The sequence below is a fragment of the Callithrix jacchus genome, chromosome 12 (genome assembly GCF_049354715.1).
Source record: "Callithrix jacchus isolate 240 chromosome 12, calJac240_pri, whole genome shotgun sequence".
Taxonomy (NCBI): domain Eukaryota; kingdom Metazoa; phylum Chordata; class Mammalia; order Primates; family Cebidae; genus Callithrix; species Callithrix jacchus.
Window position 1 is genome coordinate 48,200,676 of NC_133513.1, and position 14,810 is coordinate 48,215,485.

A 14,810-nucleotide genomic window follows, 5' to 3' on the forward strand; every position below is an offset into this window, starting at 1 on the left:
CAAAGTGGGAACAATTAAGCTATCCATCTCTGGAGCAAGGGGCTTGCTGGCATTGGCGTGTGACCATTCATCACTTGCCATGCACCTTTTCATTGTCATCTCTGCAGCTCCCTGATACGCAGAAATTGGCTCCCATTCTGAAGTGGGTTCATTTGTCACTATCATCAGGTGGCATACAATGGGTGCCAGGTAATTCAAAGTTCTGAGCTTACATTCTGTGTTGGAACAATTCATTATAAAAGTTTCTCCTGGAAATAGCAATGCTCTCCATGCTCTCTCTACCTTTCTCTCCTCTCATTTTCCTCCTTAGTAAACTATAAGCAAACTAGAAGCTACTGAAATGTCAAATCATTATCAAAGCTTCATTTATGCACTCACTCAAGAACCCTTTCCTGAACAACTCCATGTAATGTGGCATGTTCTGGGTTATCAAAACTTCAAAGATAAAACAACAATAGCTTCAGGCCTGAGAGATCTTTCAATTTTGTGAATTGGGATGAGAGATGCAGAAATGATGTCCTGTGATAAATGGCAGGACACAGAGACACAACAGGCAACTTCCATGACCCCGTCTGAGGCTCCTCCTTCCAGATACACAGCATGAGAAAATCATAAGCATCAGTATATTTAGTATAATTGTCATGGGTTGTATGGTGCCTTCATTATTAAAAACCTTTTGATGAGTGTGTGCATATTTTCTTGTAGAATGCTGGATACTATAGGAACTGAGCTAGAGATTTCTTACTCTACACTTTTGCTCCTAACTGACTATATAAATGTTGAACTATCTTTGACAAAAGAATAAATCAAGGTTACATAGGAAAACTTAACTTGCTGTGTTTTAATAGCTATTTTCTAATGAAAACTTGACATTGTATACTGCCAGAAGCATCATATGTGAATATTATCACTAGTTTGCTTTAAAAATGTAGCCCGAATTCAAGATGCTCAATGATATTTTTGCAAAGACATATGAGAAACCACGGATGTACTCCTCGATGGCATTGTAAAACAAATTCACCAGCAGCCAACACAACCAGCTCCCTAAGTGATTTGATTCCACTCCAGAACTAAGCACACAAAGGACCCAATCTTCACCCCTGAGATCTCACTTTGTTCCACTTTGTTTCCTTAGGAGTATTTCCCAAGTCTTGGTGGGGAGACTTTCACTAGATGAAGATCAAGAGGACAGGAGAACTCGTGTCGTAGAGTCTGTGTTAAGTGCCATGAGCTCTGCCAGATAGCCAACCTCACAGTGCAGGGTACATTAGTGAACATTTGGAAACTGAAGAGATTGGGATTAATACATAGGAAGTCATCAGCTCAAGGCAATACTGTTAGTAAACACCAAGGCCAGGATCAGACCCCAATGACAAAGCTCTCTGCTCTGCAAGTGTTTCTACACTTGGGAAGTCAGAAGTCACCTGGAAAGTGTTTTAATCTCAGATCCCTCACCCCACCCTTGGAATCAAAAATTCTGTGGAGGCACGAGTGGAAAAGCATCCCACAGGCATCGACACAGCTGCCTCACAGACTGCGACTCAGGACCACTGTGTCCCACCTTGTTCCCTCCTTCCTAGCAGTGGGAGCACATACCTTTGCCACTAATTCGCATTAACTCATTTAATTATCATAACAACCTTATGAAAGACATACTTATATTTTCTCTACTTCGTACATGAGGAAACTGAGGCTAGAAACATAAATCAACTTATATGAGGTCACGTGGCTGGTAAGTAGCTGGACTGGAATTAAAGCACTGATAGCCTGGCCTTGGGCCCTCCTTTTAACTGCTGTGTTACACAATTTTCAATCCAGGGCCCTGGCTTGCAAGTGACCTGCTGCTACTAATGGGTCTACACTAGCATAAAGAAAGTAACTTTTCTAAACACAGAGCCACAACTCTCACTGGCTCCCAATTACATCATTGCAGGTGAACTGGTGGTCCATAAGCCAGCTAAACCACCCAAATTACAAAAATAATAATAATAAATAAATAAGTAAATAAATAATTGTAATGTTTTCAAAATTAAAATGTTTCTTTTAAAACAATCTAGTTATGTGCCTAGTATATGTCCAATTCTGGAAAAAAATGGTTAGAAAATCCTCCTCTAAACCAGTTTCATTAGACTGGGCATGTAGCCTTCAGCTGGCCACAGATCCTACTACCCTGCTCCAGATTTACATTTCCGCTTGACCTCTGTAGATATATGAGTTTGAGACCCACAGCCATACAAGCACAGGCTTGGAATATATAGTACTAGGGTTACTAGTACTATATAAAATAAAACAAAGAATGTCCAACTTGCTTGTTACCAAAGGCTATATATAAAATACAGAAGAAATCCAACCAAATAATGTGACCTCTGGAATAGCCACGTCCACTGTCAATCCTTTCTCCATAAATATATTCAATGAATAATGTGAAAATGAATTATAAACTGATGTGGGGCAAGGAAACACAATGTCCAGAGAATATGAGATGACAGGTGCCAGGGGACACTCTCCATCTTCTTCTGCCCTTTCTTGATTCTCGTATCTGGCCATATCAGGAAGACCGCCTCTAGCTCCATCTAGACTTTCTTGGTGTAAAATGGAATTTAGATGCACTTACGGGACTCAATTCCAGGAGCCATTCGAGTGTCCCTATCCTCCTCCTGCAAGCTGCATGTTGAATTATGGTCAGTCTTATTAACAAGAGTCTCTGGAGTCAGCTCCATCCCATCCCCATGTTCCTCTCCATCCTTACCAACCATGGCAGCTTAACTGTGCAACAGATTTCTTCTTCTGTTGTTTCTGCCTGGCCAATACATGTTTTCTAGCACCCAGGTCTTAGCTGAATAGCAATACCTCCTCTCTCAATCACAAGAGGATGTCCTGTTGTTCTAGTAAGTTTCTATCCATCTCTTTACTAGGGCTAATATCTGTTTCCTCCTGCATGCCATTCAGCAATCATACTATCTTTCTTACAATCACCATCTGGAACCATGACTGGACATCTGAGGACTATACCTCATCCCAGATGGAAATTAGCTCAGGAACCTACACTGTGACAGTCCAAGTAGTTCAAAGAAAATAAGCCACATGATCTATTCAGAACTTGGTAAAAATTGCAGCACGTCACTCCAAGTCTTCCAGTCCAGAAAAGCACCAATGTAATCCCAGGATTCTTTCCATAGTTCACTATTTCAGAAAATTTCTATACAAGAGCCATTCTGCACGTAAGTTAAAATAGAACAGAAAATAAGATCTATTTAATCAGGCTACAATTATGAGACAACACCAGTAATTTTTAATGTTTCTGGGACCAAACATCCCTCCTCTCCCCAAGAAACCAGGCATGGGTTTGCTCTGGGTGGCCATGCTGGCTCAGAACAGGATGGATTGTCATTGGAGAGTTATTAAAGCTTCAACTTCCCTTTAGTTAACTGCCCATGCTTCATGCAAAGGTGCAATTAGAGTCCTCCTTGCTCATACAGATAGACGTAATGGCCTTATTGAGAGCCTTACTGGAGGCAGAGGATATGTAGGATGAATAGAGAAGCTATGTTATTTTGTGCAGCCCAAATGTAGATGGTAGACCTTGCCATGAAAAGGTCCAGAAGAGTGTCCAAAGAGTTACCTCCAAAATGCCAGCAATGACCATCAAAAACATAAGGGCTGCGGTCAGATGACTAAAACTTTCTGAAGAGTATGTTTGGTCATCTTTGGTCATCTTCTAAAGCAGTATTTAAGCTTTGCACAAGCCATAAAAGAAAAGTCATCTTTTGATATTTGACAGTGAATCTTGTAGGGTACAATGAATAAGCACTTAGGACAAAGTCTTCCAGAAGGGGAGTTTCCAGGGTCAAGATTCTTCCATCACATTTGTCAAAAGGCTCTGTCAGTGGCAGCACACCAAAAAAATTCTCACTTGATATATTGAGCCAAAGGAAACCCAGCTGTTGAAGTGATCTATACCTTGTGCCCTTTTTAATATCACTCTATAATGTTAGTGTTATAATAGTTCTACCTTCATGAAATATACATTTAGAAAATATTTTTTAGCTTTTCTTTTATTGGATAGGGGGAAGACAGGTTCTTAAATGTTTGACCCCTACTACCCCACTTCCCTTACTTTCATACTCCCTGTTTTAATTAGGTACCTGCCTCTACTATCAATCAGAACTGATCTTCCTGCCCACTGGAAGCTCCTCATAGAACAGCCACTAAATCAGCCTGGAGACTTCTCTCCTTCAAATTAAGTTATTCCAATCCCATTGATCTCTCACTTACTTTAAGAAGTAGATTAAATAGCAAAGTATTTGTTCACCATATATTGAGAACTCTTCCAGAGAAAGGCCATTACCTATTGCAGTAAACAGAGGATAGAAGCAATTTTACTGTATTTCAGAATAACTAATTTTGATTGATCCAGTAAAGCTGTAAAACATGTTGCCAAGGTTAATTATAATTCATCAATCACATCAACACATGGCATTCAACAACGGAAACAGCCTCACATATTTGTTTCAGGTATGCAAACAACTTCATGATAAATCAGTTTCATTAATCTTTCACTCCATGTTCATTGTCAGGAAAATGTGATTTAAGGAAAATCATTTACCCATCCCTAAATGCATTAATGCAAAACAGCTTTACTTTTTAAATTCTTTATAAAGAAAAATCAACTCAGCCAACAGAAATCAGTTGACAAGTATAAAAGGTTTTCAGTCAGTTTAATCTTCATGAAGTGTTTATTGATGTTATGTGAAGCCAAAACATTATTTAGATAAATGCCTTTATTGTCTATGTGGATTTTGGAAAAACAGTCTGATGGGGTTTTTATGGTTTCCTTTTAGGTAAACTTTAAAATAGGACTGCAAACAAGTCAGCAGTAGTGCCAGTTTGATGGTTCTTTTCAGCAGGTGCTGACATTGATGCAAAACTTGGAGGGCTGGAATCAAAATGACAGTCATCTTCCAAGGCCAGGGGATATTTCCCTTAGCACAGTTTGAGTCAAATGGCCTGGGCACTGCTGCCTAGAAGGCTTTATTTGCTAATGACATCTCCAAAAGTAAATCCATTCATTTCTTCCTGTGAAATGACTATTTATGAGACCTTCTCTTCTGGGCACTGAGCTAGGTTCTGTCAGATCGGTAATAAGCAAAGTAGCTATGACTCCTGTCTCCACAAGCGGACAGTCCCATGAGGAAGCAAACGTTAAAGAAATGACTGTAATAATGTGTGCTGTGTGTTATTGTAAAGGAAGCACATAGGGGAATACTGTGTTAGGAAACCGAAGCAGACACCTAACTCACCTGGATGATAAGCCTGGAAGCAAGCTTAAGTTCAGATCTAAAACAAATACAGAAGTTGTCAAGACAAAGAGGAAATAAGAGAGCTCCAAGAGGAGGTGTTTAGGGCTTCTGATACTTTTTAGCTATAAGATCCTAAGCCAAATTGCTAGGCCATGTGTGTAATACAGAGCCATGAATACAGTCAAGGATATGGGGCTGTCAAAAGAGAAGAGGATCAGAACAAAGACCAAAACACCATTCTCTTCCAGTCACTGAGAAACCTGTTGATTATTTCAGACAGTTCCAACCTTAGTCCTCAAGTCAATGTTAAACAAACCAGCAAAAAGTTGCCCACTCATTCAGCTTTAATCAACTCTGTTTGCATGAACCTCCATGAGGAACGCCAATAGCTCTTATTGACACAAATGGTCCTACCAGATAACATTTTCAATAGAAGAGAGGAAACAGGGAAGAAAGACTGAAAGAGTAATCAAGAATCAGCTCCCAGGTATTACTAATAATCCCAAAATAACCTTCCCCTACAGCTGTAGAAGCCCTAACATTGAATTCAGCACCACTCACTACAGAAGGAAAGAGTCATTTCTTGGCAAGATGAGTAGGTTTTCAGGAAATCAGAAGCGCATCTGCACTTTCTTCCAGTCTCAGCTTGTGCGATTTTATAGTGCCATGCAGTCAAATGAAAGAAACCAAGAATTATTTAAAAAATATCTGTAGTCCATCACTTGTAACTGTTCATTTCATTGGAGGTTTAGATAATTTTACTTTAAATCTTCATTACAAAAGATGGGCAAGTTTGGTCCAACCTCAAAACCTTCATCAATTTTTGTGCTGTTCATCTCTGCTTACATATGTGTGGTGAGTGAATTCCAACTCCTCCTCCTTTGGCTTCAAAGACATGTAGTGTGTAGTGATATTTGAAGTTACTGAAGGTGAGAAATATTATGGCAAGAAATCATATTTCATAACATCAAGTCTCATCTTATTGACTCCTCCAAAGCTCTCCAAAGGCTGAGGAGGATAGACCAACTCGTTTTTCTCATTGGTTCCCTCAGAGGAATACTGTAGCACTTCCTGGAATTCTGGTGAAGACAAATGTTGATCTTCTTACTCACTGTTGCTGGAATTCAGCTAAGGCATGAACACGGTACACTGAAACATTATTTGAGGAAGTTTAGACAGCAATGTTGAGAGCTTCCTGCGTGATCACAGCAATATTAATACCATGAGGTAACCAGACCAGCACGGAACAACAGAAGGCAATGTCCTCCAACAGGGGCTAGTGACCTACATGGAGGATGATGGGAAAGGAGTGAGTCACGAATAGAGCCAAGAAAGGCAGGTTACATTAACCACTACTACATCTTGGATTTTACCATATCCTCTTAGTGAGTAAGATAAGATTATTATTATCCATTTCCCAAATAGAGATTCTTAATGATCATTTGCAACTAATATATATGTCAATGCCTGATTTATCTATCCATAAAATAAGCATGATTTCAAACCACTGCATAGCCTTCATTATTTTCCAACCTAGAAGTCCTACTCTGGAAGAGAATTATCTAAACTGGGTGGCCTATCCTACTTGCAATCATATCAGCAAGCTCTGTTGCAGCAAAAACGTAAGTAGGAATATTCCCTAAACTAATGACTATTTAATATTAAATATTTTTCCATTTATTTTATAATAAAAAACTGTACTTAGAGGCCTTTCTGGGCTAAGGACTTCAAAAAGACATACAAATAATAAATATTGTGATGAAAATGTCTAGTAATGACCAATTTGAAAGAAGCAGCCTGACGTGAAAGAAAGTAAAAAACAAATTCTGCTATGGAGCATCTGAAGTTTAAGCCATCTCAATAGTTTGGTAACATCATCATCAATAATGAGGGAGAAAAACATTTTATTAACAACAAACCACAGTTTTCTTTTTATAATTCTAAAAGTGTATAAGACACTTCAGGAAATTAGAATAGTTTAACCTAAAGCTAAAGAAGGAAATGGAATATCTTCTTTAACTGCCACATTTTAAATTTTGATAAGTTTTCTGTGCTATACACACATGAAATTCAATTAAAAAGTATTCCGAGTGAGTATTATGTGGTAAGCATTGCAAATGTAAAGATGAGTATGTCATTTTTTGTCCTGAATGATTCCACATAAGACCACATACAAATAATTACACATCTGTCCACCAAACCAACTCATAAAATTGTGCTGTGCAATAGAATACAATTGTTATCTATGGAGTTAGAAGGAAAATATGGTCTTTGCTTCTATTTAAAGATTAGCACTTTTGACTTATTTACAGCAAAAAGTTAAAACATTGGTTTGCATTATTGTATTTAATTCTGTGTTATATTTCCTTGTGACACAGCTTGTGCCATTTTATAGTGTCATGCAGTCAAATGAAAGACAATTGAAAGGAAGAATCAGGTTAACCTGGTCTGTGAGTTCCTTTACAGCTTTCTGGAAAAAGGATTTATAAAGATGTCAGCCAATTATGTAATCACATGAAAACACAAAAATTCCTTTCCCTTCAGTTTTTAAAATCACTTTTCATGAACTATATTTCTAATTGAGAATAAAAGGTACATTTTAGATTCCTTTTATTCAAATTCTGTAGAATTAGATTTAAACTAAATGCAAAATATATGAATAGTTTTTAAAAATGTGGCCATTCTTAAACAGGTATTTGTAATGTATTTACCTTTTACTGCTTTGCATTAATAGATTTATATAGAAATTGGGGCCAATTACTCATGTATGTCAATTATGTTCAAATAATATTTGGCCATGATGTGTATTTTAGAAAATAAATTCTTAATGAATAAAATAAACTTATTTTTGTCATTAAATAGGTCATAATCTTAGTTAAGACTGCGTCCTATGCAAACTATGCATGAGTATATTCAATTTTTGAAGGACCATTGTATCCTTTCCTTTAGTTACTGACATTTGTAGAATGTTTGCATATTGAAACATTAATAATATACATAGCAAGTGATCATTTTTTTGCCAGGATATACATGATTCATAATATTATTGGAAGAATGTGTTATGTTTAGGTTCATTCCTAAACTTAAAGTAAAAGCACAGTTACATTCTACACATTTTGTAGTCTAACTATTAGAATTCTTTTTTCTTCATATATAACAAATTTATTCCAATTATGTCTTAAAGATTTTTGAAAGGTAGTCTTTAGAGTGAAAATACATCATGAGTTGGTAAATAAATACATTGACAAGAATCAGCATTTCCACTGGCTTCAAACAACAGGGAAATTGTTTGGAATTGGGAATTTGAAACAATTCCCTGTCCAACATCTGAAAACACACAGCTCCTAGGCTTTGGAAACTAATTGTCATCGTTACTCTGTACTGAAAATCACATTAATCCAGCCCTGAAGATCCTTCACTGGCCTTTTGCTTTGAGAGAAGTTAGACTCTTATTAAGAAACAGAGTCTACTTTTTTAGGTCATGTCAGTGCCTTGACCCTTCTAGGACATTCATATTCCAGTATCACAGAACTAAAATAAAGATCATATTGTTACTGTCTACCTGCTGCATTTCAGCCTACGGAGATACTGTCTAACATAAACATTTACAAAATTTCCTAACTCTATACTTACCTCAACTCAGGAAATATTTTGGTAAACAATAAATGAGTTACTTTTAATTCAAGATGGTAGACTGAGCATCCCCATTGCCTATACTAAACAACATTGATAATTTAAGAAATAGATGTACAAGTGTATTTTTTAAATCATAAAAAACTTTATATCCATTGTTACGTTTCTGGATTGAGAGCTGTACTGGAGCTTTAAAACTTTCCTTTCATTTTTTGAATTATTTTATTTTTTACCATGTAGGAAACTACATATGACACTCTAGATGGAGCTAGAGAAAATATTGCACAAAAGGAAAAAGACTGCAGTGCAAGAAAACTGAGTTCAGAGAGAGGAAGCAGAGGCTAGTCTAAGTGGAAGGCATGAAGTTTGGAATTGGGCAGCTTCCTTTTTTTCTAGTTGGGTGCTCTGAGCAAGAGCTTTATTCTGTCTTGTCTGATCAAGTGAAGTAATACACAGAAATTCCAGAATAGTTCTAATGGGAAGATGAAATAACGTTATGACATACCACTAGAGTTTGCAACAACATAGAAACAATACAATGAATCCACTTAAGAAATAATTTATAATTTTAGTTTTTAACATTTTTACTAATTACCAATTTGGACTTGGTTATGAGGGACTGTGTTAAGGAAAACAGAGTCCACAAGGGGCATGGTTTCAAAGGAAGGAATTTTCCAGCACCACACCTCCATCCACTCCCCTATCCAGGAACCTAGAGTTCTCAGTCTGATTTTCCCATGTGCAGGCTACCTAGAATCCAGAAGAGCCTCTTTGTTCAAAAGCCAGCCAAAAGCTGGGAAGACGGAGCTCTGTAGCCAATCCAGTATCAAAGTCAAAGATCAATTACTCCAGTGGAAGTTTGAAAGAACTCCTCTCTCTGGACAAGAACATGTTCGGTGCGGGAATAATTTCCGGATTAAAACCCCCCTGCTGCCCCTTACCTATGCGGATTCCTCCCTTGGATAAACTCCCACAACAGCATGGGAGCTGTCTCTCCCCGGTCTCTCTCTCTCTCTCTCTCTCTCTCTCTCTCTCTCTCTCTCTCTCTCTCTGCCTAATAAATTGTTCTCTGCTAAACTCTTTGAGTCTGAGATATTTATTCGAATGGTAAGCTCACTGCACCTCCAGGGCTCCTTCCCCAATTCTTGGGACAGGATAGTTCAAGAACCTGGACACACCAGAAAACATCAGATTGGAGAACTGGAGGCATCTTTGGGATGACCCCACAGCCCTGCCTCCCATCCCCCATTATATCTTTGGCAAGCACAGGGAAGGAGCTGAGCTGCTGTGCCCTGCCCCAGTTACATCTTTGGCAAGCCAGCCAGGAGCAAACATTGGAGCAGTGACTGTATTGGACCCCTTTTGCTTGCAAAAATCTGTCCTATTCACTTAAAAAATAAATAAAAAATAAAAATAAATTTGCTGAGGAGAAAGCAGCAATAGCTATGCCGGACTGGGTGCAGCACAGCTGGGCCCAGGCTGTTAAAGCTGCACGACCTACACAAGCTATGGCCAGTCTTTCACTAACGTGGCAGCCAGAGTTAAAGACATGATGCCAGGCTTTCTCCAAACCAGTTTCCTTTTCTTGCTGTTCTCTGTTTCTCCAGGCCAAGTCAAGGAATGGGCGGTGGGTGCAGATCAGCAGGGAGGAGGAGGGTGCAGCCAGGCCAGGCCCAGGGCTCCGCATGCCGCAGCTGACCCTGGGCTCACCTGCCACCATCCTCACTGCGGAGCCACACGGAGTGGAGTGGGCAAGATAATCCAAGCCAGCTGGCGGGCATCCCAGAGGCAGCAGCACAAGGAGGGTCCCAACATGTGCACACGGCCCTGGAGGCTGCCATGGGGACAGCAGCACAGCAGGGGGCATGGCATTGGTGGCCCTGGCCTGCCAGGCTGTGGCAGTCAGGAACCCATGCCCACAGTACCCTCAGGCTTATGCCTATGAGGACCTCCTGCAGTATAAATACACAGGGCCAGTTCCCTAAGTCTGCAGTGCTGGCTTATATCCTATCAGATCCAGAGTCTATCAGTGGGTACTGGAGGCTGTAGGACATTGTATTTTTGTCACTCGCAAATTTCCCAATCCAACTGAGTGGTGCCAGAATCTAATGATGCACAATTTGTCTTGCCAAGGATCAACTCTCTGTATGGCAGAACTTCTCCATCTGGAATACCATAGTCAGGCCTGGTCCCAGGCTCAAAGAGTTAATTACAGGCCCCACAACCCTAGGGCATATTCCTATAATGGAAGGTGGGGTGTGGGAAAAGGCCCAGGTCCTGAGAGCATTGTTCCAACTCCAACCATGTGGCCATCCATTATCTTCTTTAAGATTGTTGGGCTTAAATGTCCATCCCAAGGAGTTCATCCTCCTGGGGCAGTTTTGTCATCAGGCCTATGTTAATTGAACTCTTGCTAGGGAATATTGGCACCCATTGCCCAAGCCTCACTGGCCTAGTTCTTCAAAGACCTGCCAGTACAGGGCCACTAATACCAGCAGTCCTGATGTCCTTAAGGTGGCCAAAAGGACATTTAGACAGTAAGGGTGTGCCTATGATGCTGGTAAGTGTGATTAAACCCAGCACATGGGGGACCCAGAAGATGATCATGCATCTAGGGCACAAGGAAATTACTGGGGGATTCCCCAGGATCAGGACTATAACTGGGGGACGCCCCAGAGGTAGCAGTTGCAAGGAATAACCAGGGATGCGGGCATTCCTGTGTTTGATTTCAGATGGGTGCTACTCTTCCCAAGGCAAAATCACCCTGAAAGTGTATCCTGTATCACTGGGACCAATTTGACCCACAATCTTTGAAGGGCACACTAGGGTAAAAGGGAAAGAGTTGTTCTGCCCTGGAGAATGGTGCTTGTTAAGTCTCTCCCCTCAGACTCTCCCTCTTTAGGTCCATCTGGGGAAGGACCATTTTTGGTTATTCTGTCTACCCCAATGGCAGTTAAGGTGTTGGGAACTGACTCATAGATTCATCACACTCAGCTGAAGCCTTAACACCTCCTAAAGAAAATCATAGGCCCTCCACTTCACAGCCTAAAGTTCCAGGAGACGACCCTTCATACACCTGTGAGTCATTAGAGGATCTACGTTTGCTCTTCCAAAGAGATCCCCAGGAAAGTAACTACTCATAAGCCTGCCTTACATCCTGGCATTAACAGGACTATCACTCTTAACTGTACTATCTGTGACCAGACTCTGTGCAATTGCCTCTATGGATTGGCCCAATAGCTCTCTTCCCCTCCTTTCTAGTGCCCCCCCATAACAATTTACACCGACTCTCAGGTGCCGAGTCTTCTCCCACCAATGCCACGCCATAGTCAAACCCGAATTATTTCTTTCATGCAGGAGGCAAATTAATAGGAGAACTTGGTACTGGCATTAGAAGAGTTACTATTACCACTCCTCAGTTTTACTATAAGTTATCTCAGGAGTTAAGTAATAACATGGAAAAGGTTGCTGATTCTCTCTGTAGAAGTAGTTTAACTCTTTAGCTGCTGTAGCTCTTCAAAATCGAAGGGCCCTAAATCTGTTAACAGCAAAAGAACCTGTCTCTTTTTAGGAGAAAAATGCTTCTACTTTATAAACAATCAGGTATCGTCTGAAAGTTAAAGAACTCAGGGACTGAATAAAACGCAGGGCTAAAGAATTGCAAGAAACAAAATCATGGAGTTTGTTTAACAACTGGCTGTCCTAGCTCTACCCTCTCCTCGACCGGTTTATAGCCATTCTATTATTGCTGGCCTTCAGGCCTCTCGTCTTTAACCTTCTTGTCAAACTTGCTTCTTCTAGAATTAAAGCCATAAGGCCACAAATAATCCTGCAAATGGAACCCTGGATGTCCTTGGCTCATGAGTTCTATCGTGGACCTCTGGATCAACCTACACCCCTAGAAGACTCCCCTCTGGAGGAAACCTCAATTGCAGGGCCTCTTCTTTGCCCCAATTTAACAGGAAGTAGCTAAAGAGTGAAGCCCATGTCCCAACAATAGTTGGACTTTCCTGTTCAGAGCAGGGACTGAGGGACTGTGTTAAGGAAAACTGAGTCCACAAAGGGTGTGGTTTCAAAGGAAGGAATTTTCCAGCACCAGGCCTTCATCTATTCCCCAATCTGAGAACCTAGAGTTCTTTGTCTGACTTTCGCCTGTGCAGGCTAGGTAGAAATTCCAGGTGAGCCTCTTCGTTGAAAAAAAGCTGACCAAAAGCTCTGGGAGAAGGAGGCTCTGTAGCCAATCCAGTATTGAAGTCAAAGATCAGTCACTCCAGCAGAAGTTTGAAAGAACTCCTCTCATTGGACATGAACATGAATGGGGTGGGAATAACTTCATGGTTAAAAACCCACCCAATGCCCCTTACCTATACAGATTCCTCCCTTGGATACCCTCCCACAGCAGTGTAGGAGCTGTATTTCTGTCTGTCTCTCTCTCTCTCTCTCTCTCTCTCTCTCTTTCTCTCTCTCTCTCATTCTCTGTCTCTGTCTCTCTCTCTCTCTCTCTCTCTCTCTGACTAATAAATTGCTCTCTGCTTAACTCTTTGGGTCCACAATATTTATTAGAAAGGTAAGCTCACCGTGCCTCTGTGATCCCTTCCCTATTCTTGGGGCAAGAGAGGTCAATAACCTGGGCACATCGGGGAAAACATCAGATCAGAGAATTGGAAGCGTCTTTGGGATGTCCTTGCAGCCCTGCTCCCATCCCCTGTTTGTATCTTTGGCGGGCATGGGGAGGGAGCTAAGCCCCTGCCCCCACCCCAATTACAGTAATAGTTCCCTAACAGTGCCAAAGGCTTTAAGCTAAATTGTTCAATTAATTAGAAAGTGTTTCTAAATAAATGGTAAGAATAAAATATTTCTTAAATTTTGAATTGTTCTCTTTTTGTAATTTATCCTTCTCATCATATTTATATTATTGTTCATAAAATAACCAAACCCAATGGATTATAGCCATTTTCATTCATAAATGAAGTATTTACTGTGAAAATTTTAATAAGAAAAGCAACAATAAAGGCTAATAGTCATTCTAGATCTGACAACTAATTCTTCTTTTAATATGTTATTTCAGAATTGGAAGAAGGTTGCAGGTTTTTAGTTCACTCGATCTTCCAGTCAGCTTGAATTTTGAGTGAAGTTTCTATGATCTTGGGAAGAAAACCTTGTAGACACTCTGCCACCATATTTTGCTATGCTAAAATTTTTTCACATTCATTTGCAGAAAATTTGTCAGTTTTCTCTTTTTATAATCCTTGAAGAGTTATTTTATATTAATTACAACATCCAGAAAGATTTTTTAAATTTTAAAATAAAAGTGACATTTCTGAGAAATGTGTTCTTTCTCCTCTTAAATCCTCTCTGAAGTCATAAGCATCGTAGGAGGTAGAAAACCATACAGGCACAAGTGGATCTGCTGTAAGGAAGTCAGCAATAATTTTAAGTCTTCCCTCTTCCAAATAGAAGCATAGAATTAAGTTATGTATTGTGGGTGAATGATACTTCGGAGCAGTGAGAAAAGAATGTTTCAAGATTCATCTGGCCCATATTTATTGCCTACAAGCTTTGCTCTTTCTGGGGAAATGAAAGGATATCATCAATGTTCTTTCAAAGGAAAAAAAAAACAACTTGTGGCATTTTTTCTCTGCCTAGGTTTTTATTAACTGATTTTCTTCTACTTTTGGATTAATTCTTTTTTAAATGCTATCCTTAATCACTATTATTATTTTAAAGTTTGACCCAGGAATTTACATTAAAAACAGTATGTTTATAAAAAAAACACACATATTATCAACACATTAAGAAAAATTTTAAAAACAGATGTTATATATAATGTATGTTAGAGATTTCAAAAGCTAATTCAAAATATTTTTGAAACATTTT

The 14,810-nt window shown here is 39.6% G+C and overlaps 1 protein-coding gene and 1 pseudogene across 5 annotated transcripts in view; one reads left to right on the forward strand and one right to left on the reverse strand.

Annotated features, from left to right (window-relative positions):
* The window catches only part of LOC128929213 (uncharacterized), a 78,390-nt pseudogene extending 65,484 nt beyond the window's left edge, over positions 1-12,906 (forward strand).
* The window catches only part of NRG3 (neuregulin 3), a 1,123,251-nt gene that overhangs the window by 726,350 nt on the left and 382,091 nt on the right, over positions 1-14,810 (reverse strand). The window lies entirely within an intron of this gene.